The sequence below is a fragment of the Rhinolophus sinicus genome, chromosome 8 (assembly GCF_057876585.1).
Source record: "Rhinolophus sinicus isolate RSI-liver-muscle chromosome 8, RSI-T2T, whole genome shotgun sequence".
NCBI lineage: Eukaryota > Metazoa > Chordata > Mammalia > Chiroptera > Rhinolophidae > Rhinolophus > Rhinolophus sinicus.
In genome coordinates this window covers 28,440,001-28,464,229 of record NC_142508.1, presented here as the reverse complement: position 1 = coordinate 28,464,229, position 24,229 = coordinate 28,440,001, and the positions used below count along the sequence as shown (strand labels likewise).

The window sequence follows — 24,229 nt, the reverse complement described above, 5'->3', positions numbered from 1 at the left end:
GATTTAGGCAGTAATTAAGTCAGTGATACAACTTTCTTTCATTTGACATTTTATACCTCAACATAATTAGTCTAGAAAAGATCATTACACATAGTCTATAGTCCTTTGGTATGCCAGGCAAATTTTGATTACAAATATTTAAAAATATTGTTAAAGTAATATTTTCAGAACAAAAAATGTATAAATTTAAGGTGATAGATTATTTATTCAAGCTTCATATGTCACACGAAGTTCTGGTAAAAGTATTAAGACAGTCTTGTGGAGTTTGTTGCAATATTATTTAATTTGTTCACATATTTTTAGTCTCAATAAAGTAAAACTTTATTAATGTTTCCTCAGGTATTCAAAATAATGTGAGACTTAAAACAATTATCATTTTTTAAGTGTTCATTTTTTTGTGTTCCTTAAGTGAATCTAGAAAATACCTTAACTTTTTTACTGTTAATTGATTTCAAGTTTGTTCTCCAAAATGTGTCAAAAATCCACAGAAAATAGTTACGGTATTTATATTTTTAAGTAAATACAATTAAGATGCTACATTTTATTAAAATAAATGATTACTTTAAAGTGTAAAAATTTCCTATTGTTACTCATTCTTGAAAAACACAAAAATATATCAAAATGTACATCTGCTTTCCTAAACTTCCTTTCTGGAACACTGAGCTCGTGGGGTAAAGTCGAACGCCGCAGTCAGTGATCTGGAAATATCATTTGACTATAGACAAATGTCGCAGCAAAAATGTTAATGTATTTTGTATATTCACAGTAAGCAAAATGGTCAACTTACAGGCTGTAAAGGACCCAAAGCATCTGACAAAGTTTGTGCTTTGAAGAAGCTTGTAATTTCTTAGGAAAGGAAAAGACATACTTATTGCTTCTATCAAGTGAAATTAGGGAGTTCCAGTGGCTTCTTTGGGGACCCACTGTTTACTCTCTGACTTAGAATCATTTGTGTGCTGTTGTTGGTCTTTCCACCACACTGTAACTTCTTTAACTGTGCTTTACTCTTATTTGCAATTCCCTCTAGCACCGAGGCACTCCATCGGGCAATGAGTGGCCCTAAAAAAGCTTGGGAATTTGTAATACATAAAACACTGACACACAAAACTATACACCTGACCTGCCAAATTCATGGCGCAGCAGTGCTATAGGTATTCGCTGGACTAGGCTGCTCAGGACAGTTTGCACAGAAAAAGGCGGGGCTGAGTGAAAATGAGAAAAAGGGCTTCAAAGAAACACTTACAAGGTAAAACTGCAGAAAGGTCACATCTTATGCTTTAGTGGGCACCGCAGATTTCCTGGAATGGTATGACTTTTGTAGGAAAATATTGATAGAGGTTGAAATTGTATTATAGGTCTTACCTATCAGCCAAATACATAGGAAGTCTGTCAGTTTACATAATATCCTTAATGAACATCAAACTAATTTTTATCTTACAATAAAGGATATTTCATTAGTTACTTGGAACAAAGACATGTTTTCCCATGAATAAATGTGTCTCTTCCTCTCCTTCCCCTCGGTCCCTCCTGTAGAGTGTAAGTCTGTGGTGCAGACCCTGAGTCCTGGAGCCGGCCACCTTGTCTCTGACACTTCCTGGAAGACATGGTTGTTACTGTCATCGCTAGAATCAAGGCTCCACTCATGTCTCAGGGACACAAAATGATAGTGGCTGATTGCAGTGTAGACATTTCTTTTCATAAAAGTCTGTGTACTGGTTGTTTTAGTTATCTTGCTGTATGAGAAACTGCCTCACAACTTTGGGGCTTAAAAAAAACAAGCTCTTGACTCGAGGGGCAGGAGTTTGGGCAGGGCTCCATGAAAACGGCTCCTCTCTGCCTCACATCAGGTCATCTGGGCTGACTACAGTGGGTACCAGACATCTCGGTTCTATGTCATGTCTAGTGGGTTTGTGCTGGCTGTAGCTGCAGCCGCCTGATTCTCCTACCTGCAACCTCTGCCCTCCTGTGGTCCCATCATCTGGTGTCTAGCGTGAACCTTTGGTTGTGGGTGCTGGTTCTAAGAGGATGGAAACAGAGGCTGCAAGGCTTCCTGTGATCTAGGTTTGAAAGTGTCCCAGTGTCTTTTCTACTGCGTTCTGTTGGCTAAAACAAGTCATAGAGTCTGCCCAGATTTATAGTGAGGGGAAATGCCCCTTGATGATAAGGATGGCAAAGTTACACTGCAAAGGACTTGCAGAATGGGGGAGGGGGGGGATTACTTGGGCCATGTTTGGAAACAATCTGTCAGAACGGATCTGCTCTACGAGGCTTTCAAGGGCCCAGGCTGCTTCTTCATGTTGCTCTGCCTTCTCTAGAATGTCGCTCTCCTCTGCGTGGTCCAGGGTGATTCACCACTGTTTTCTCATTTCAGCCAAAAGCAAAGGAGAAAAATGAAAGTGTAGATACCTTCTTCCTTTTAATAGCACAGCCGGGATTCAGATCCTAGGCACAAGCCCTCCCTAGTTAGAAGCTCGAAGGAAATAAAGGCTTTGTTTTGGCTGGCCATAAAACCACCCAGAAATTGAGGGTTCTATTTCCATGGTAGAAAACTGAAGAATACTGGGAGATAATTTATAATCTCTGTGACAGTTATTTAACCTCTTTGTCTCTTTGTTTCTTCATGTGCGAAATGGGGATAACTGGATTACTTCCAGCACAGATGCCAGACACATATTAAGCTTCCAATAAGCATCAACTATTGTTAAATTATTATTAGTAGAACCAAATTTGAGGTATTTGCAAGGTGACTTGGTTAATATTTAAAAGAATGATAGATGGTGACATTACTTTGGGATTTCTGGCTATTAATGATGTGGAATTCAAAGTAGATAGATTGGAGAAAGAAATACAGTACTAGAAATATTGAGTTTGAGATACCTTCGAAACATCCAGTGAGCGTAGCTATTAATGAGTCAGTTGAAAATATTTGTCTGAACTGAAGAAGAAAGACTGGAGTTAGAAATAAAGAATTGCCAGATATTAGCATGTCCCACTTAGAGGAGGAGTACGTTTATCCCAGGGAGTAAATACAAAATTGGTACAAGAAAAAGGTGAAAAAGGTAATTGCTTTCTCCAGCTAGCCTTCAAAAGTCCAATCTAGCCATGGTGAATTAGGGTATGACAACATTGATAGCATGAGATGGGCTTAGTTGGCATTAGTTCTGTTGGAAATATGCAATCATGTTCCCTACTGGATACCAAGGGCGTCTCTCCACAGTGAGCTGGAATGAGGATGTGTTCTTACCTCTAACTAGACAGTGGGCTGGGACTCATAGAGTTCCAGGCTTCTGGTGAGGGGTGAGAGTCATGGGTCCCCTGGCTATTGCCAAGACCTTCTAGAAGCTTTCTTCACATCTAGTCTCCCACCCATGGTGAAACATTCTCCTCACTGGAGGCCTACTGAGTAGTTTAAAAACAAAAGTCTGATTCTGGCTTAAAACCATTTCAAGGCTTCTTTCTGGGGATGAAGAAGAAAGCCATGCTTGCTTGGCTCACTGTCATTTACTTCCTCTCTCTCACAGGTAGACCAGATGGGCTTCCCTAATTGGTGGCTGTAACATGTTCGTTCCGCCTGAGTCTCTCCCTTTGCCCAGCATCCTCACTCCCCTCTCTCCCTTTCCCTGGGCAGCCCCGACAACTCTTTTTTCCAAGGTCAGTTCAAAGCTCCCTTACTCAAGAAAGCCTTCCTTGACCTCCCACGTTCAGTCAGGTCCTCTTGGTAGATGCTCCCATAGAACCTTAGTAGCATTTGTCGTAATTATGAGGAAAGTTTTGCTTGTGAAAATAACTGACAACTCTTTTGTTCACTGCAAGTAAAATTTAAGCCCTTCCACAGCACAGAAGAAGTCCATCTTATCTGTTAATGGGGCTTAAATCATTTTGCGTCTACTTCCAACATGGAACAGACTGAGCAGTAAACACAGAAGTCAGACAGAGTGCCATAGAACAGCGTTCCTAAAGCTAAATCTTGGCTAGAGAATTCAGCCTGAGCCATGGCCCAAATCAGGCTTCCTACTCATTCTCTCAGAATTGAACTTATTTACCCAAACGTTAGAAGAAAAGAGGGGTAGCAACAGGCCTCTGCTACATGTCTTAGGCCTACAAGAATGCCTTGTTCAGAGTAGGTGCTTACGAGGCATTGCTTGTTGCCTTTTGATTTTTTTCTCTTTTTAACCATGTCTTCTTACTTCAGTTAAGGGTTTCTAACATCCCTGATCAAGTGTAAAATAATTACTTCTTAACATTTCTCCTTTATGCTTCTTTCCCTGAACATAACACAGAGTGTAATATACAGCCATTTAAGGTTCCTTAAAGGATTTACCACAAACAGCAAAGGGGAAAGTTACAGGAGGTAAAATAATTGTCTCCTATACCCTCCTGCTTTCTGCTTTTTAAAGCTTTTTAAACTTTTTTTTTTTTCCAAAAACTTTGTATTGAAGAGCAAAAGCACAAAATCATACTAATAGTGGGATTTTTTTTCACTCTAAAGGCAGAACATTCTAGAACTAAGAGGAAAACCAGATGCTGGCTACCTTAGGTCACGTAGGTCCTAAAAGCTACCTTAGAGAAAAGGGCTTCACCTGGACGACCTGGTGTTGTGAGGGAGCTGAGAACCAAGCCATGGGAAGGGAAGGGCAGAAGCCACAGCCTGCCTTCTTCTCTTTTGTTTTTGATGGTTTTACCTTTGAGGATGCCATGATGAACCAGATTTATGATTAATAAATAGGGAAAGCACTGGAAAAAAATGCTAAAACCAGGCAGAGGTAAGAGGAGAGAATGATAATTTCCAGAACTATTTGGGGATCAGAGGCCTCAGGTTATTTCTGAGAATATATCTTATATCAGGGACTCTTCTTATTGTAATTATTCAGTAATATTTAAAGTTCTTTACTTTTTCCATACAACAGAAATATGTATTTACTGTTGAAGTATTTTAAAAATACAGAAAAGTATAATAATGAAAAAAATCACATATAATCATATTCCCCCTCTTCTTCCAAATGTGTTTTTTTAGATTTATTTCACATTTCATATAGTTAAAGTAGATTGTGTACAGTTGAAACTTATCAGAAAATTTATTCTGAGGAACAATTTTTCCAGTCTTTTGTAACACATTAAAGTAGAGTTTATTATTATAGGTAGTTCATTTTATGAAAATTTACCCCCAAAAGTTAAATGCTGTATAAACATAGATAAGAAAATATAAATATGTCAATATAAGAGTTTCCTCCCAAGCTCTGTTCATTCATTCACTAATTTATTCAATCAATCTCTTGATTATTTATCTTACAGAAATTATTGTTCATATGGGCTTTGAGAACAGCTAGCTATATTTTGGGGAATAGACTTATTTCATGCTAAAATTATGCTAATCTTCAAACTTTTCATTACAGCCATGGGCATTTGTTAAAAAGTATTCTCTTCTCTTGAGGAAATTATCTTCCATTTCTACCGACATACCACACAGTACAACGCTGATGTAATTTCATTGCTAGCAGGAGGATCACACAGGTCCATTTCAAGTTGTTAAAAATTTTCTTCTTCTCCCAATGGAATACATATGATTGCTTTGGGAAATGGTTGCACATTAGATTTAACCATTTGTTTAAGTTTTTTTGTTTGTTTGTTTTTTGTTTTTGTTTTTGTTTTTAATAGGACAGGAGATTTTGGCCAATAAGTGTGTATTTTTCACTATACATTGAACAATAAGATTTTGGCCAAGATATAAGTATGCAAGAAAAGTTAGCAAACTCAATAGACACATAAAACAGTTTTACTGAGTGAATAGAATAAGGTTATACACTTTGTAGAGTTCACTAAAATAGTCACAGTAAAAAAAAAAAAAATGTTACTGCAAATTATTACAAAATCCACCATTTCTTAATAAAATCCTGTCATGACAGACCAGGTAAACTAATTAGATAAAAATACATTTTAAGTTAGTGCTGGTGAAAAAAATAGAAGGACAGACAGATAGGTACAGAGCCAGAGCCAGAGAAACACACAGAAAAAGAAAATTAGAGCACTATCAGAACTATAAAATATTTTGAAATTCAGAAAGACCTTTCACAATAGAATTACTTCCTCCCAGTATTCTATTTCAACTGTATATATTTTAAAATTCGCCTTAAGATTTTAATTATGGAGCTCCCAATATTAAATGCTCATATTTTAATATGTAACTTGACAGGAAAAAGGTGCACAATTAGTGCCATTGATATATAAAGTCAGTTAAAACAAAATTTGACAAAAGAGTAAGTTTGGCCAACCAGTTATTCAAATCTCCCAGGTCATATTTGTTTCACTTTAACTATCTTGAAGAGTTTTCCTTTACCTATTATACCGGTGTCCTTCTCTCACGCTCACCAGATTTGGCAGGTGGCCTCCATGACCCAGGACTGAGTTACAAAATGAACTTCTCCATTAAGCTAGTTGTTACCACACGTTTCCTGTTGTATTCCTGTTGAAATCACTTAAGATGACAGTTTGTGCCATCTGACAATTTACTATTTAATTGACACGAAAGCCATCTCTTTTATTATTATTTTTTTCTCCTAAAGAGTTTTGCATTTTAAAATCTTAGGCCTTCTTAGGAAGTAGGGTTATAGAAATGTGAAGTTTCTAGGGGGTTAAAAATTGAATGACCTATTGTTTCCTTGCCACTATTTTAGAATTTTCACATTATCTTTCTTGCTGTTTTTTTTTAGTTTTTTTTTTAAATTGGCATTACTGTTACCAGCAGAAGTTCTGATAGTCACATTCCACAAGTTATAATAAGTAAACTTCACAAATTTGGTAAAAACATACTGTTAGAAAGGACATCATTTTGACATTTCCTGAATTTCATCCACTGGCAAGAGCTTATTTTTCTCCTTTCCAAACTTCTTAACAAGCTAATATTTAGATTTAGGGAATTTATACCCTAGAGAAAAATTAGTAAGAAACATGTACACAGCTTATAAGAATACATTGGTAAAATAGGAGTGTAAAATAAAAAGTTGGAACCTTGAATCTTATAAATGAGAGTACGAAGCAGAGATCCATACAAAGTAGAGTGCTACAATAATTGTTAAATTGGGGCCGCAAATTTGTCTTAAGCCCAATTTACTATACCCTCTTTGTCAATGACCAGCTTTTTCTGAGTGATGTAATAGGCACTTCCCACCACATCATAGTTACAATGAATATGACAGTGCTTATCTAAAGCAGCTTATTGTACATCCTGATAAAATGCAGTATGTACTAAAATGCATCCTTTCCCAAAGTGCAACAAGGTACAATTCACTTTACAACAGACCAAGACAACATAGTCCATTTATACATGTTTCTGAGGACTCACGAGAAACAACTTTAGCATTTCTGGAGGAATAAATGAATTGCTTTTCTAACCAAGGTTCTAGATGACAGTTGAGCCCCAACATGTGAAGGTTATGAGGACCTAAAGAAAAGTTATTGTGACTTACAGACTAGATATAGATCCTATGCCTTAGAGATAAAAATGGCCGACTTAAGGTTGACAGCCTTTTGTAAAAATTTAAGTGCTAACTAAGAATAGCTCTTTTTCTTCTCCAAATAAAAGAGTACCTAGTATATGCAAAGATAGGATTTTTCACAGGAAAGTACTTCATAAGCAATGGCATGTGAACAAATTACTGATCATTCTCCAATTGTGTTCAAACACCATATGGCAAGACAAAGATGATTTTAGCTTGAAGAAATTTCAAAGCAGACCATAGAATATCAAACAAGATTTGAACCATGAATAACTTATTCGTTCATGGTGAGGAAAATGCATAAGAAACTCAAAGAAGAATTAGTTACAATTAAAGGGTTTTTGTGGCCTAAATATTACAAAACAACATAATTACAAGATTTATACAAAAAAAAATTCAAGAATTTAAAAGTAGAAGAAAGGATGTGGTATAGTTAACTTGAATAGTAATTAATCACAATGGAAAGAGACAGAGAATAATGGCTATTACCATATGAAGGTGAAATGTAACAAAATTTGTGAACATCAGCACTGTGAATGCCGCTGCTTGGGTGGCTTTCGCATCCAGTGCTCAGGAGTGGTTTCGGAATTTGTTCATGAGAAATTACATGAGATTTGAGTTGATAGTAAGTATTAAACCGGTTCATCACAAACCTAGGCTCCAGCTTTTGTGATGCGTTACACATTGGGGGCTTGCAGGCCAAATCCTCATAACATGTTTGTTTGGCCCCATAATTTTTAAATTGATTTTCAACATTTAAGCATCTGTCTTCTCTAGAAATACAGGAAGCTCTGACAACACTAAGCCACATTCCATGTGACAGCATATCCCTTCCCACTGGACATACGTCTGCTACTGTGCCAAATTTCCCACCTTGCTTCTTCTCTGGGTTAAACATGTACTCAGCCTGCATGAGCATTTGGATTAAGACTCCTCAGTCAGATATTTTTCTAACTATTTCACTCAAGGGATCGTGACTACGCGAATACAAGGGGAAGATCCAAATGAAAACTTCAGGGTATCATCACTGCATGATTTGTGAGTGATAGATCAGGATCAGTGTCTGTCTCTCACAACTGAGCTCAGCTCCACCAGGGCAGGGCACATTGGTGTCCCCGTGGGGTCTGCAGATCCTCTCACAGCGCCTGGCCTGTTCCAGGGACTGATAAATGTCTCTGTGATGCTGGTGTAGTGGTACTGTCCATGCTATTAACTTAACATATTCTTGTTTAGAATGTACTTCAATTCAGAAGTTAGGATACTAACCACAAAAATTAGACCTTTTTGTCCATAGCTAACCAGGGGTTTTAAGAATTTTCAGCTGACCTTGTCATAAGCCAAGAAAATGTTTAGTTCAAATATCCACATAAAACTGATAGTTTTGGAATGTAAGAAATCAAAATAAAATCATCCTTATTAATTCTAATTTGAGTTCATCTGTTTACTGTAAAATATTACTAGATCTTTAGAATAAAAGCATGCCAGCAGAATACACTGTGGTGATTTTAAAATAAAATAAATATTTTAATTGCATGAATTGTGAATATTTTATAACTTATTTATGTCAAGGGAGAATCTGGTGTCAAGATCTTTAATACAGTGCATGACACAGGGTGAGGATTCTGTCATGTGTTCACTGTGCCTGAATCAGAGAGGGGCAGAAGATGCTAAGATGGTGAGACTCTGCAAGGTGGGAACTGAAGCAGAGAGCTCTTCAGTAGATGTAATAAAAGGGAAGATTGGGGCCCGCACAGAAGATCAACAAGCAGTATTGAGATCCACTTGGGAAGCTAAAATCCAGTAAACCCAAATGGGAGATCGGAGGAGTGCCAGGCAGAACTGTCCAGAAGTCACAATTAATATGAACCTGTGGGACCAGAAACCTAGGAACCAGGGTGGTGCAAATACAGCTGAGGGTAAATGAGGAAGGGATGCAGTATTGTCAAGAACAGTCTTTCATTCCTGACTTGCTTTCAGGAAGTGAGTAGGTTGGGGAGCATGGTTCTAACAACTAGTTTTAAACAGCCAGCAGCAGGAAGGTCTTTTGGAATACACAGTGAATGCCTCTGTGCAGCCAGTCCATGAGCATTTATCAGACTACTGGGAAGATAACTAAAACAGTGTGAACTGCCTCATGGCTGTGAAGATATGCTGGTCGAATGTAAACAATAAGTTCCTTCCCCTGGCTCTGATAGTTCTGGACTCCTTTCAGTGCCTGGCTCCACAGAGGTCCCCACACAGCTTCAGGCTCTCTTCTTGCAGTGGCTGCAAGCCCTACATCCTCACATCACCAGCGCAGACAAGAACGTAGAACTGTGTCCTCGCATTCCCGGAAGTCACTCTGGACCAACTTAGTCAAGCACCTACCCTGGACCCAGCCACTGGCCAGGGGAGTGGGATGGATTAATTGGCCAAGGCCTAGTCCAGGCCCCTTTCTAGACTGATTACAATAGCCTGAGGGTCAGATCAGCTTACTGGCTTAAGAAAATCAGTGCGTGCTCCACATCAGTGCTTGGTGTGGAGTCAGTGACTGGGCAGGTAGGCGCTCTGGAAGAAGGCAGTGCAGAGAGATTCTGGAGAGGAGGCCAGTAAATGTCCAGTGTGGATGGAGCTTAGCATGGTTGTTGTAGATGTGCTGGTGGGAACACAGCAAAATACACCCAGAATGGCAAGAGGACATTGAGTTCTACAGTTCTGGAGAAGTTGCTGATATCATTTGTCATGCTCTCCAAGACAAAAGCAGTATAGAATATTTTTAGCCACATGTGTTTAAGAAACTTTCTACTTAATAGCTCTTCCTCTTCCTCTTCCCCCTTTAATTTCCTCCGTTCTTTTCCCCTCCTCTTCCCTTCCTAATTATTTAGTCCTAAAGCCGTTAGGTAGGGCAGTAAAAAAAGGTACACATGTAAGGAGCAGGATGGAACTCGGGTGACCCAGGCCAGGTGTCAGAGCCCAAGCTGGGTACGGAAGGTGCCTGCAAAGGAGACACGTCTTGCCCAGGGTGTCGAGAGCCTGACTACGGAGGAGGACATCCGGCAGAAGGACCGCTTGGCATGGAGTATCGCAGGCGGGGGACTGAGGAGGGCATCTGCTTGGGGTGAGTGGCTCGCTGTAGGGAGTCCAAGCATAGGAGAATGGTAAGAGTGTATCTACAGGAAGGTTGTGGAGTCAGAGCTCAGCAGCATGAAGGCAACACCCATGTGGGAGAACAGGCAGCCATGGTTGTTGGAGTCCAAACTGAAAGAACAGTGGAGGTGAAGATGAGAGACAAATTGCCCACAGCAGGTGTTTCAAATAAGTGAATGTATTAACGATATGGAAGCTAGGTTTTCCATCATCCAAGCTACAAATATGGAATATTTGACACATATATACACCAAATGTATATAACATATATTCCCTAACTCTACTTCTTACTGGGAGGCCCTGGAAATAGCACTACCCCAAAAGAAGTTAGTATACCTGAGACCCAGATCTTCCTTCTAAATACGGGTTTCCTCCAGGAGGAATCTGGGATCCTTGGAGAAATGTCTCATTGTATAACTGGGCAGAGAAATTAGAAAATGACTGTTGTGGCAAAAATAAGTAAAAACTTAAAGAATGATTGGAACGTGCTACAAGGACATGGAAACCAACTTGCAGAGGCTTCCATTAGTCATACTGGAGAATCAAAGTAAATAAGTAATAATTATAAGTAATTTAATTACAAAGTAAACAATTTTAAACCATTTCGTAAAGAGTGAAATATGAAATGCACATACACTCATACACACATATAAATTGAAAGTTCAATGAGGAAGGAAGGAGTGGGATATTGATATAGTTTCAAAATAACTCCCAACAAAATGTTTATTAATTACAAAGAAGAAAAGAATAACTTGACAATGGAGAAGCCTGGCAGATACCACTTTAATCAAGTGATCAAAGTGAACACTGTAAGTAAAGAGATACCATGAACTCATGTACCACCTGAAAGAATATAATGAGAAAAACAGCATCACTTCTGTACGATGTCTGCCAAAGATGTACAACCTGAAATTAACCATGAGGAAACACAGACAAACCAAAATTAAGTCATATCAACACAATAACTGGCCTTGTAATCCTGAAGTGTGTCAAGGTCATGAAAATCAAAGCGAGACCAGAACTGTTCAAGACTGGAACAGACTAAAGAGACAGGAAAACTAATTCAAGGTGTGACTCGGAACAGGATCCTTTTGCTACAGAGACTGGTCGGGCCGAGTGACTAAACCTGAAAGCAGGCTGCAGATCAGGCGGTGCTGAGAATGCATCACTGTCAATGTCCTGCTTTGATGGCCCACACTGTAACAAACAGTTGCTTGTAAGAAACACACACTGAAGTATTTGGAGGTGGTGGGAAAGACGGTTGGTAACTTATTCTCCAACATTTCAGGAAAAAAATCGTCTGTACCAGACTTGCAGCATCTCTGTAAGTTTGTGACTATGGAAGTATTTTCCCAGGTTTTCTGTGAGAACTGGAATTGATGTTAGGCAAAATAGCTATTCATTCAATGTATTTTATTGGATGTGTTTTAGAAGTGGCCAGACACCCACAAATAAAATATGCTGACCATTGTCTGAATGGGTCAATCCAAGGCACAGTAGCAGTGTTACCATATAGTGGTGCAGAGGAGGGAAAAGTCATTTCTGATGAGGATGATTAAAGCCATGCCAAGGAGTCATACTGAAACAGTTGTGATAAGTGGAGAAGGAGGCTGGACATTCCAGAAGAGGGAAAGGATCAAACACTCAAAGATGAAGCTGAGTTTGCCTTCTTCTTTTTTCTTTCTCTCTCTCTCTCTCTCTCTCTCTCTCTCTCTCTCTCTCTCTCTCTCTCTCTCTCTCTCTTTCTCTCTCTCTCTCTCTCTCTCTCTCTCTCTCTCAATCTCTCTTTTTAGTTGAGAATTTGGGTAGAGAGTGATTGCATTAACCAAGAGAGAAGACTGGATAAGGTGTTGTAATAGATATCCCTAAATATAGACCTTTCATTTTAAAAATCAACATATAATAAGGAAAGCATTCTAAACTGAGCAAAGGGATAGATTTTCAATAAAAATCTTGAGTAAAAATCTTGAGCATTTGCATTAAAAAGTTACACTTTTTTTTCCCCAAAACTATCGTGTCAAATTCTTTTTTTTTTTTTTTTCAGATTCATAATTTCTTGTGCAAATTGAGTATCCCATGATGAGTTGGCATTAGCTTCTCCCGACATGGGTTATCAGATGAGGTACAGTTAGAATTCTTTATGTTGCTTTCGCAGCTGGAGTTTTCTCAGACCTTAACTTGAAGTATAAGACCAGCAGAGCAATGCCTCCCTATGTGGCCAGTACACAGTTCATTCTACCTGTGAGCGTAAAGAGTTGAAATATTTTTTGATTCGAGTGAAATGGAATTGGGCATCAGTTTCTGGACCTGCCATGATTCAACCTTGCAAAATGCAGGAATTCTGCAGACTGTTTCAAATTCTTAATATGTTTAATTAAATATGAAATTGTAGTCATCTAATACTTAAACAAAATTATGCTGATATTAATTTAGTCTTGGGTTAGGCAAATGCTTTTAAACAGAGATCAAATAAAAAGACCCACAATGAGAAAAGGAGTCAGATTATATAAAAATGAAATAAACTGGGAAGATATTTGCAATAAATACATGAAAACTTAAATGTCCTTAATAATTATAAAAACACACTTTAAAATCAATAAAATACACCAGAAAACTGGGGAAAAGCTGTGAACAATTTTCAAAAGAAAATATAAAAATGACCAATGAAAATGAAGAAAAAGTTCAAATTCACTAATAATTTTTAAGTAAATTACACACATTGCTTTATTAATAACTTCTAAAATATATTAATGTAGGTAATATGAAGTAAACACCTATAGTTAACGAATTTTTTGGTGAGGGTAGGGACCAGGGTATTATGTAAGAGAATAAAATTTCAATGGATTTGATGAAACTCCCTCATTTCTAATATTTTTTTATTTATATTAAAAGCTCATTTCTCTAGAATTATTGAAGCCTAAAAATCTCCTCAAGACTTAATTTTATACATAGTTAAAGCTCTTTAAATATTGAAACATTTTCCTAAAAATAAAAATGCATTCAATTTTTTTTTAAATTTCAAAAGTAATACGCACCTATCATAGTAGATTCCAATAAGTGGAGGAATATTAAGGAAACAACACACATTATTAACACTAGTATTACTTGTGAAAACCACCATTGACATTTTGTACATATCCTTCCAGAAAGTTTGCACTCTAATCTTTTGTTTTTTAAAAGCAATGGTTTCTTCCCTTGAGTTGCAGATATTAGAGGCATAAAACTTCACGTTTTTCAGTCCCCAGCCTCCTCCCACTTCTCTTTTCCCCTTCCCCCCATTGCACCAGGTTTCTTATTTCCCACCAGGCACCTTTCACATTTTAACCCAATTTAAACCCTCAAACAATGCTGCAGGGTCAGTAGTAACCATTCCCGTGTTAATAGTGGAGAAAACTTAGTCTCGGGATTGTAATTGTCTTGCAGTTCAGTGATTTATTTTTAAGGTGGAGCTGAAGGTCAAGGGCAGGTCTGTTAGATTTCAAAACCCTTGCCCTGTCTCTGTGCTCTGCTGATCTCCCACCTGTGGCCAAGGGTGCAGCATAGCAAACTTCAGGTTAGCGTTTGAAATGGAATCAGACTGAATCGGATGTTATTATAGCATACTTTTTAAAATACTGTGTACAGCTGAGGTTGTTACTCTGAAATAAGAGGATATAGAGCAAGTGAAGAGAGCAAAATGGAAGAGATGAATGTCTATCATACCATTTCTAGAGAAAAGACTAAATAGGTTTGACTTGTTTAATTGATAGAAGAAATTGAAACATTGAATACATTTTGTTGGTTATAATACATGTTTATATGATTATAAATTAAGAGGAAGACATTAATTTAAATTAAAACAGAAGTATTTGAATACAAGGAATGATCCTTTCAATGTCAAAATGCCTTCTCCTGATGTTCTAGGGTCCCCACCTCTAGAGATACTGTGTAACAGATACATATCCACTTTTTTCACACAGTTTACACAGTTACTACTGAAATCAGCATTAGACTTCATCAATTATCTAATCTAGTAAACAGATATTTATTGAGGACCTACTGTGTGCCTGGTAGGATGTGATCTGGTGTAAACAAGCTGACTCAGACCATATAATTTGTTCAAGTGTTTCTAGTCTAATTCCATTACAAAAATCCTGCAACATGTCTCATACCAGTGATTTTGTTTGTTCTACTGACTGTTCTTTACCAACTATATCTATATTCTTTACCTGCTTAGTTTGTACAGCTCCACAATCTCTTTTCCTAAATCCTGGTGAGATAGATTTCAAAGTTCAGAATTCTTTGGATTAAAGAAAGGTAATGGGGTAGATATTCTGTATATTATGTAAAAGCCCCTGGAGAATCAGGGCAGTATTTTATAATCAAACACAGCAGCATATCTTCAGTGAAATGCATGTATGCGTACAAACACAGCCTCATGTTAGTTTGTGTTTTACTGACATATAAGTTCAAGTTAGGTCGATTTTTATCAACTGAATTACAACAAACAAATAAAAATACCTTTTGATTCTCACAGCTTTTTGTATATCAGAAATACTGATATGAGATTGTGTAGTTCATTTGCAAGGAATTCTTAAGACTCAGACTTGCAAAATAGGTTCCCAAAACACTAAGGTACATATATGGGATTTAGTGAAAAAGGGGTATCACTGTTCTTTACAATTCTCATAGCCTTTTATAGCTTTACAGTCTTCATGCATCTACAAGACATGCAAGTATTTTTTCCGATGGAACCTATTTATTGCAGACTGTCTTGGGAAACTTGAGTTCTGTGACTAGTCCCTGAGAAATGCTACCATAGTGATATGAAAAGAGCATCGCTTACCCTAGCCCTTACCCTTATTTGTTCTTTTGCATTTTTAAATTCATGGGTCGAGTAATTATATGGCCTAAATGAAGCACAGATATAAATTCCTACAAAATACTAGTAAATATTCCGAAGTGACAAGGACATTATCTGCCTTTTACGAAAAGTGCCTGACAGGAGAGCCCCCTCTCCAGAGCCTCTCATTGCACGGCTGCCTCAGTCCATTCAGTTTCTAGCACAGAAATCCCATAGGCTGGGTGGGTTATAAATAGCAGACATGCATTTCTCCCGGTTCTGGCGGCCAGGAAGTCCATGGTCATGGCGCTGCCCGAGGAAGCGTCTGGTGACGTCTTGCTTCCTCACGTGAACCTCCGTGGCTGAGGCGCCGAGGGAGTTCCCTGGGGTCTCTGTTAGGAGGGCTCTGCTCCCAGCTTGAGCCCCCCCCACTCACGACCTAATCAGCTCCCAGAGCCCCACCTCCAACACCACCATATTGGGGATCAGGATTTCCACATATGGGTTTTTTGGAGGTGGGGAGCATGAATATTCAGACTATAACAACAGCTGTACATGCAAAAAAAGTAGCAAAAAGCATACACCGTATGGTCTGAAGTTTGCAGGGCAATTCCGCGGGGACCAGAACACTTCTTACTAGCCAATGTAGTTTATTAATCAGCAACTTCATCTTTGTGGTAAAGAGGGACCGTCTTTCCTCTGCCTTCCTGTAGGGCAGGCCGGCCGCGCGCCTTGGAGGGCAGTGTGACCTCGCTAGGACAGTATGGGACTTCCTGAATGGCATTACCGTTTATAAAGGAGTAAGCAGCACAGCAAGGGTGACACTGAGTTGCGTAGAGGTAAAGGAGTAATGAAGGAGAGGGAGGTGTCCATGCCAGATGATGACAACCGTACAGTTTCGTCAGGGTTTAGTCCACTTTACCTGGAGAAATGCCACTGTTTGGCAAATGTAAATAAGAGTTTGGAAATATGATTCAAACAAGAAAAAATCACATGCTAAATAAAAAGTTATAAACTAAGGAAAATGTTCTACAATTTAAAAAGTATGTGAAATAAAATATTGTGCAGTCCATTCTAATTGGCTACAGAATACTTTATCATCAGATATTGGTATTTGGAAGGAAAATTTTTTCACTTATGTGAGAGAATAAAATTGTATGAATAAAACTATTTACACAAATCTATTCATCTGAAGCTTTGTATATGTTTAGTCTGTGGAGCAGTGTTTTCTTAGACATGACACACATCAATTGCTTCAATGAAGAAAAGGAATATTCACATTTAAAAATCAAAATCACTTTTTTAAAATGAAAATTTTACCTGTTGTATAATAGGTAAACTATTGTGAAGTGTAGTTGCCTGTTTAACTTTATATCTGCTTTGATTTGGGCAGTTTAGCTAATTCAAATAAAATTTGTGAAGTTAAGCACTTTGAAGAAAAGGAATGGGAGAACCTAATTTAACCTAGAGTGTCTCTTTTATTCTTCGGTTATTCATTTGAAGTGCCCTATCAGCTTGAGCTGACCAACTTCAGTCATTTTTACCCTTTTATTTTTTTTTTCTCTAATGTAAACTGAAATTCCCCGCTGTTCATGGTATTTTAGTGTTTAGCATCATTTAATGAGCAGGTGTCATTAAACTTAAAAGGTCCTTTTCTGTGTATCTCTGATTAGTTAGTAAAGGAACCAAAGAATTTCTCTTAATATATTTTGATGTTGGTCTATTTTACATTTAAGTGCTTTTTGATGAAGTAGAAAATAATAATTTTGGTTAAGGTAGGATGGATTCTGTCAAGTGAATACGTTTCCTAGTATTAAGTTGTAGAATATAAATTGTTTACGAGTGTCGTTATATCATATTTTCTCTAATAAATTTATGTGTATGGATTTCTAAATAATTTGTTATACCTTAATTCATTTTTCTGCAAGAATAGATATAGGTAATTTTAAAAGGTGCTTTAATATCAAGGTTCATACAATCCTTATTATAAAAGCAATAGTTTAGTGACTACATAACATCAGAAATGAAAAGTCTTTAACACTAAACTTGTTAAATCAAACAATTTCACAATACACTTAATTGCAGTTTCTTTTAAGTTGTAATAAGGAATAATTAAGTGGAAAGAAATAGTAGCATCCATTACTTACACACTCCCTACTTGATGTTCACATATTCTGTACCTGACATTGCTGATACTGTATTATTAGTTCTAATTTTGCTTTTAGGAAGATAAGAACATCTGTAAAATAAATAGCATGGAGCCAAAATAATGATGCTCAAATGCAAGCCAAGGTCAGGTAACATGAAATAAGTTACAGATGGCATGTGTGACATGAACATTGGTAGCAGGTAAAAGATGTAACAGTGCTGCCTGCTGGTGGTAAGTAGTAGTGTTTAAAGGGTAAGTGAAAATAGATGTCCTTAAGGAAAGTGTAAGTGATACACATGGTTACATAGCGTTGCTATTATTGATACCTAGGACCCACGGTAGTCTTTGCATTAGTATTAACAGAGTTTTTATGAGAGTCAAGTTTCTGATCTGAGACTTCTGTTTTGTTTTGTATTTGGAGAATATATATAAGTAGTGCACTTGCTCTCTTTTTGTGCTCATGTGGTGCTCATACAGTTTGTCTTAGGAATATGAGTGGCCCTTCTTTGCTAACCATTACTTTCTTATTTTTTACAGTCAGCATTTCCAAAATACATTTAATTGAAAACTAAAACTTTGCCTGTGAAAGACAGCTAATAATTTTAGTAAGAGATAGCTGGATATTTAGTCCAGTGAGACTATGTATGTATAGAAAAAGGTGTTTTATATATATATATATATATATATATATATATATATATATATATATATATATATATACACACATATGTGTATATATATGTGTGTATATATATATGTATATATGTATACATATATGCAATGATCAACATATGATGAGTCTCATTGGAAAACTGAACACCAGACTGCTTGAAAGTACTGGTGGCAAAGTTTTAGCAAATTGAAAATCAAGTGTACCTCTGTGTAGAGTTTATTTTACCCTGTCCACTTCAAATAATCTCAGAGTTTTCTGTGCTAGGAATAAACATTTTTGCTTTGGCATGTATATTAGTTTATTGTCCAACAAACTAATTTTGTTTATAGTCTTGAAAAATAATTAAAGTTACTTTTAACATTAACTCAACTGAAATGTGAAGCTTTAACTTTTATAACCATGGTTAGTTTAATATTTGTTGAGCAGTGTTTATATGGGCATGGCATGATAGACTTAACTAAATGTGATGATTTCTTTATTCTGATTTGAATCCTTCTTGTACACATTATAGCTTTATTTCCAGATATCCATTATATAAGACTTATTAAAACACCAGGCACTATAAAAATAGTTGTTAGAAAATGAGGAAACTGCTCTTTCATTATGTATAACTTTCTCACTTACATAATTCTATTTCTATCCTGAAAAAGGTTTGAGTCAAAACTAAATTAACAAAGAAGATAAAAGAGAAAGTGTTTTTCAATATCCCAAACGTGCTTTTTCTTTCTAGAGGCTAGAAAAAGTACAGACCATAGTGTCTCTTTCAAGTCATAAATACACTCTTTATGTTGTCTGTCTTCCTCTCTTGTTTCCTCATTCCCTTTTCTTCCTCCTTCCTCCCTCCCTCACCGTCCTTCTTCCCCCTCTGCCCATCTCCTTCTCCCTCCTCTCCTCCCTCCTTCCTCCCTTCCTCTCTCTCCCCCTCTCTCCTCCCTCCTTCACCCATCCCTCCTCTCTCCCTCCTCCTCCCTCCTTCCCTCTTCCCTCCTCTCCCCCTCCCTCCCTTCCATATCTATGTCTGTCTTTATACAGTACCTTTCCCTATGTTACTGTAGGTGAACATGGCCATTAAATTATGACTAAGTAAAATTGGAAACATTTAAGTATTTTTTGAGAATTCCGCTTGTTTTGTTAACTTGTAGAGCGAGAACAAGAGAGGGGGGAGAGGGAGGAAGGAAGGACAGGGAGGAAATGAGAGAAAGAATGAAGAAAGAGAATAAGAGAGAAAGGGTAGAGCTAATAGCAAGTGAAATGGAAATAAATCAGATTACACTGTATGCAAATTTTGTGTATCAGAGGAAGGTAAAGTGTGAAAACTGTCTAAATGTGTGAGAAACTGATATTTGCATTCTTGAAATAATTTCCACAATCTGCAAAATCAATTTTTAAATAGTAAATAAAATATTCATGGAAGGTTTAGTGATATCTGAGAGATAAATAGTTTGAATTACAATTTAACTTGCTTTACTAATAGAACAGTCACGTATCAGACCACCAAGGAGGTGTTTCAGTAGCATAGAACATAGCAGTGCAATTCCTCCGTTGGAATGTAGCAATGTTTTGGAAGTTTCTACTCGCTTCAGAACGTACGACAGTGTCAAAACCTGGTGCTAACAGCAGTCTGCCCTGTGGCCTTTGTAATCTTAGGTTCTTCACCTAAAACTGCTAGAAATGGTTTTCAGAGAAGGGACAAGAACAATGCTTTACATAGTGAGAAGTGCTAGTGCAAATATTATATCATTCTTTTTAACAATATGAATGACCATCTGTTAATACTTTTCCCTCAGCAGCCATCAAGAAAAAAACACACAATCATATTTATGAGCAAACGGTGTTTTTCTAAAGTATAAGTCCTTCTTTATTTTATTTCTGTGTAAATATTTAACAGTATTTTTTTCCTGTGTGTTTATGGTATTTTATAAATAATAAATGCATGTTTAACTCTATCACATTTTAAAAATTTGCTTAAAATGACATATAAAATTTTTTTCAGACATTATGAAACTATTTTTCTTCCTGTTTTATTCCTTACAAAACATAAAGCTGAATATTTCAGTAACATTTTATTTGTAAAACAGAACAATAATAATGGTAATTGAAATGCTTTATTTACATATTTTATTTATGAACTTTGGTACTCACATTTGACATCAAATTATTCTTATTTTTATTTTTTTATCATAAAAAGGCATCAAAAACATAACATAGCCTTGTTAGCAGATTGGGCTACCATAATTTAAAATACAAATTTCACCCTTACTTTTTGTCCTTTATTATTTTTTAAGTCAAAATTTATGTGAGAATAGTTTGCTGCTATAATTCCTGAAAATCTTAAAGAGTAAAACATGTCAGTATTCTAATTCACATCTAGCCCATAATAAGTAACAGTGGTCATGTCCCCAGCCCCATACTAAGTAATAGAATGAATGTGTGTCCTAGCTTTGCACATCATTGATGATCTCATATTTAAGGAAAAGCAGTTGTTCATTACAAATTCAAAGTGGCAAGAAGAAAGCAAACCTTCAGTTTTGCAAGTATACTTTAGTACTTGCTACCTCTTCTTCATTGTCTTATTGGTAACCTTTGTTTTTTCTTTTGCTGTAATTCTAAAGAGTTCTATAATTTCTCATTAATGAAATACCTTTTAAATGTAAGGGTGAGCTGTTTATTTGGTTAGAGAAAAGTTACCTTTTTTGCTTAATTACCATTGATTTAGCATATTTTATATCTTTTACTGGAAAATTTTGACAATTATTTTAAAGTTCAAGTCAACACTTTCTAGACATTTTTTGTTGTTGTTGGAAAAAAATAATATTGCCTTAAAGAATCTGATAACAGTTAAATGATTAAAACTTGTTTAATAAATTATAATTTTTCATTAGAGATATATAGTCTATTCTAGCTTTTATTTTTCTCCTGAGCTAATCATTATACAAATTAGATACCTCCTTTTCACACACTCAGTGGTATTATTTCCTACTTTAGCCAGATCTAAGGATGGAGTGTATACAATGCTAAGTGTAGCTATAGACATTTAAAAATCTCACTGTTGTATTATAATCATCCTGCCTTGTGATTAAGACAAAAATAGTTTTATCTCATCTTTAAAGAACTTACAAAAAAGTGAGTTACTTCCAGTAAAGAATAAACTTGATGCATTTTAATGAATATTTTATTGACTCTTGAACTTTTTTTCTTCATATGAATACGTTAACTGAATACTTAACTCTTCTATTTTTCCCATACTAATTGTTAACTGGCTGTGTACCATGGCAAGTTACTTAATCTGGCTCTGCCTCAGTCTCCCCCTTTGTAAAATACAAAAGATAATAGTCCTCACAGCAGAGTTATTACTAAAAATTTTTTTCCAATTGTTTTTTTTCCATCTCCGGTTTCTTAATTTTATTTTATACACAGGTCAATGTTAACTTTCCTAAAATGCCTCTAATCTTATCACTCTCCAGCTTTGATAACAGTTTTGATACTCCTGTTGACTAAAAAATATAGTTCGGACTCCTCCTGACATTCAAGTCTCTCCAATTTCAAGTGCAGCCACCCCCTTACGCATTCCGTCCGCTCCTCATGTACTCACGAGTCCATTTCGGTCACTGCACCGTACACCAGTCCTACGATGCAGCTCATCATTATTATTTTCAGCGTTGCATCTCTTTGCTTGGAGCATTCTCAAGCATTTTTTTTTTTTTTTTTTTACAGAAATCCTACTTATTCATTGGGAGACCAATTCCAATCCTGGAATCTCTTCCACGTAAGCTTCCTTGATCTCCCAGGAGATCAGAGAGTTCAGAGTTCAGAACTCACACCAGGTGGCATTTGTACACTCATCTTCTACCTTATCTTCTAGGTAGGCTAGATAAGACCCATCGCTTACCTGTGTTACCAGTGCTTACCTGGAAGTTTCCAGGGCAGAGCCTAGATTGTGTTTCACTATGGATCCCTCTCCTGCCTCCTCACAACACCTAACACAGTACTCTGTGTATAGAAGTTGGATGGTACCTAGTTGGCTAGGGAGACATTGTGACACAACAGGAAGAACACAGACTGTTGAGTGAAAACACTGGAATTTGAAGACTGGATTAAATATTGTTTGACCCTGAGCAACTTAACCTATATGTGTCCCAGGTTCCTCAGTTTGTAATAAGAGGAATATTATCTATTTTTAAGGCTAGGTGCAAGGATTGGAAATAATGCGTGTAAAACATTTATAATGTGCCTGATATAGTAGATGCTCAATAAATATTTGCATTTGTACTTCATGTGATGAAGTTTCTTTCTTTTACCATGAACTATGGGAGTGCCTGTGAGATTGATCACTACAGATACACTAGCACAGTTCACTTCTGAATAACAGGTAATGTGTTGTCTTGAGAAAACAATTATCATTGCTTTTGGAAAAGATATCCTCCTTACATATGGCCACCAACACTTGTTTGCATTTCTCAGCTAAGCCCTCTCTGAACTACCCCTTTCAACAGAACTGCTAGAATCAGTAGATAATAGGTGAACGTAGCAATGGTCAAAAAACACCGTTCCACCTTCATCTATTAAGTGTTTGATTCAGTATTTGAAGGCTTTGACTGTCTGCGCATCATATTAGTAGATACAACATTGTATAGAAACAGATCCCATTCTCACTGAATTTACATTTTGGGACAGGAGGGTGAAATACATACCTAAATGGATATGAATAAAATGAGCGTGGAGAAGGTATAAAGGTTGTAATTTAATTGCAGCATTGGAGCAAAGCTCAAGTGGCGACCATAGCACTTTGTGTTGCACTATTTCACACCCTCAAATGGAGAGCCTGTTCTTTACCTGGCTCGGAGTTTGGATTACTGAAAGAATGTAAGACTGTATTTAGACTTATGGAAAAGAAAATGGGATTATCCTCAAGCCTGTGTATTTATTAAAATGCTGATTAAAATAAATAAATACATATACATGAAATTGTTTTCCCCACTCAACTTTCTGACAATGAAACAATACACCTGTTACTTGAGTTAGCCACACATTTGAAAGAGCATAGAATTCCCTCTGCAATTATGATTTTTATGTACGCTTAAATAGAAGATCAGCATAACACTAAAAATATGGATATCCATTTTTAAATAAAGGAATTTCACAGGACTGCTGTAGAACAATGCAGGCAGTTCAGCCATGTTTCTGTTTGTTAAAATGTGTTTTTCAGCTTTTATCTGTTTGAAATGGTAGCTGCAATTTGGTAAATGCCACCGATTTGATTGTGGCAGTGTTACAGTTTTGATAGCACTGGGCATTTCTTCCTGTTAGTTTATTCTGCTGCTTTCAAGAATGGTATTTAATCAGTGTCCTAGCTCATTCGATGTGTCTTGTTTAGAGATCCCTTTGCACCAGAGAGAACAACCAAGTCTTCTAGAAGCTGACAGTGGTCCAGGGCACTTACAACTGATCACATCCAATTTGGGAGAAATTTGACCTTTCATACATTCTTTTGCATAATTATTTCCAAGGAAAAGCAAGAGAGGTTGTAATAGAGCTCAGTGCATGGCACATAGTAGGTACTCAGTATGTTTTAAAAATAGATTGCAGTAAATAAAACAAAATGTTTACTATGTTAGTCCTTGAAATGTGCTTGTTTTGAATTATCAGTGACACAACAATGGCATCACTAATAGGGCATTCAAAAAACTAAAAGGTTTGTAAGAATTTGCCATTAGAAATAAGAAATTATAATAAGGACAAAGGAAATATCACATTCTGGTTAGAAATCTATTTCTAAACTGACCTACTATTTTGGAAGCCAAGTTAAGATTTTTCACTTAGTGACATCCCCCTACCCCATCCACATACCCAGCCATAGGGTTATAAAAAGAAGAGAGTTTGATTATGTAATGTAATATATTCAGAGTCTTTTATGTTAAGCAAAATTTGATTGTGAAAACGAACATGCAGAGTGTAACATTTTCTTT

At 36.7% G+C, this 24,229-nt stretch overlaps 1 protein-coding gene and 1 pseudogene across 12 annotated transcripts in view; one reads left to right on the top strand and one right to left on the bottom strand.

Moving 5' to 3' along the window:
• Positions 1–24,229, top strand: part of FOXP2 (forkhead box P2) — a 612,246-nt gene that overhangs the window by 315,598 nt on the left and 272,419 nt on the right. The gene's annotated exons all lie outside the window — the stretch shown is intronic.
• Positions 12,758–12,933, bottom strand: LOC109453477 (ATP synthase F(0) complex subunit k, mitochondrial pseudogene; annotated as a pseudogene).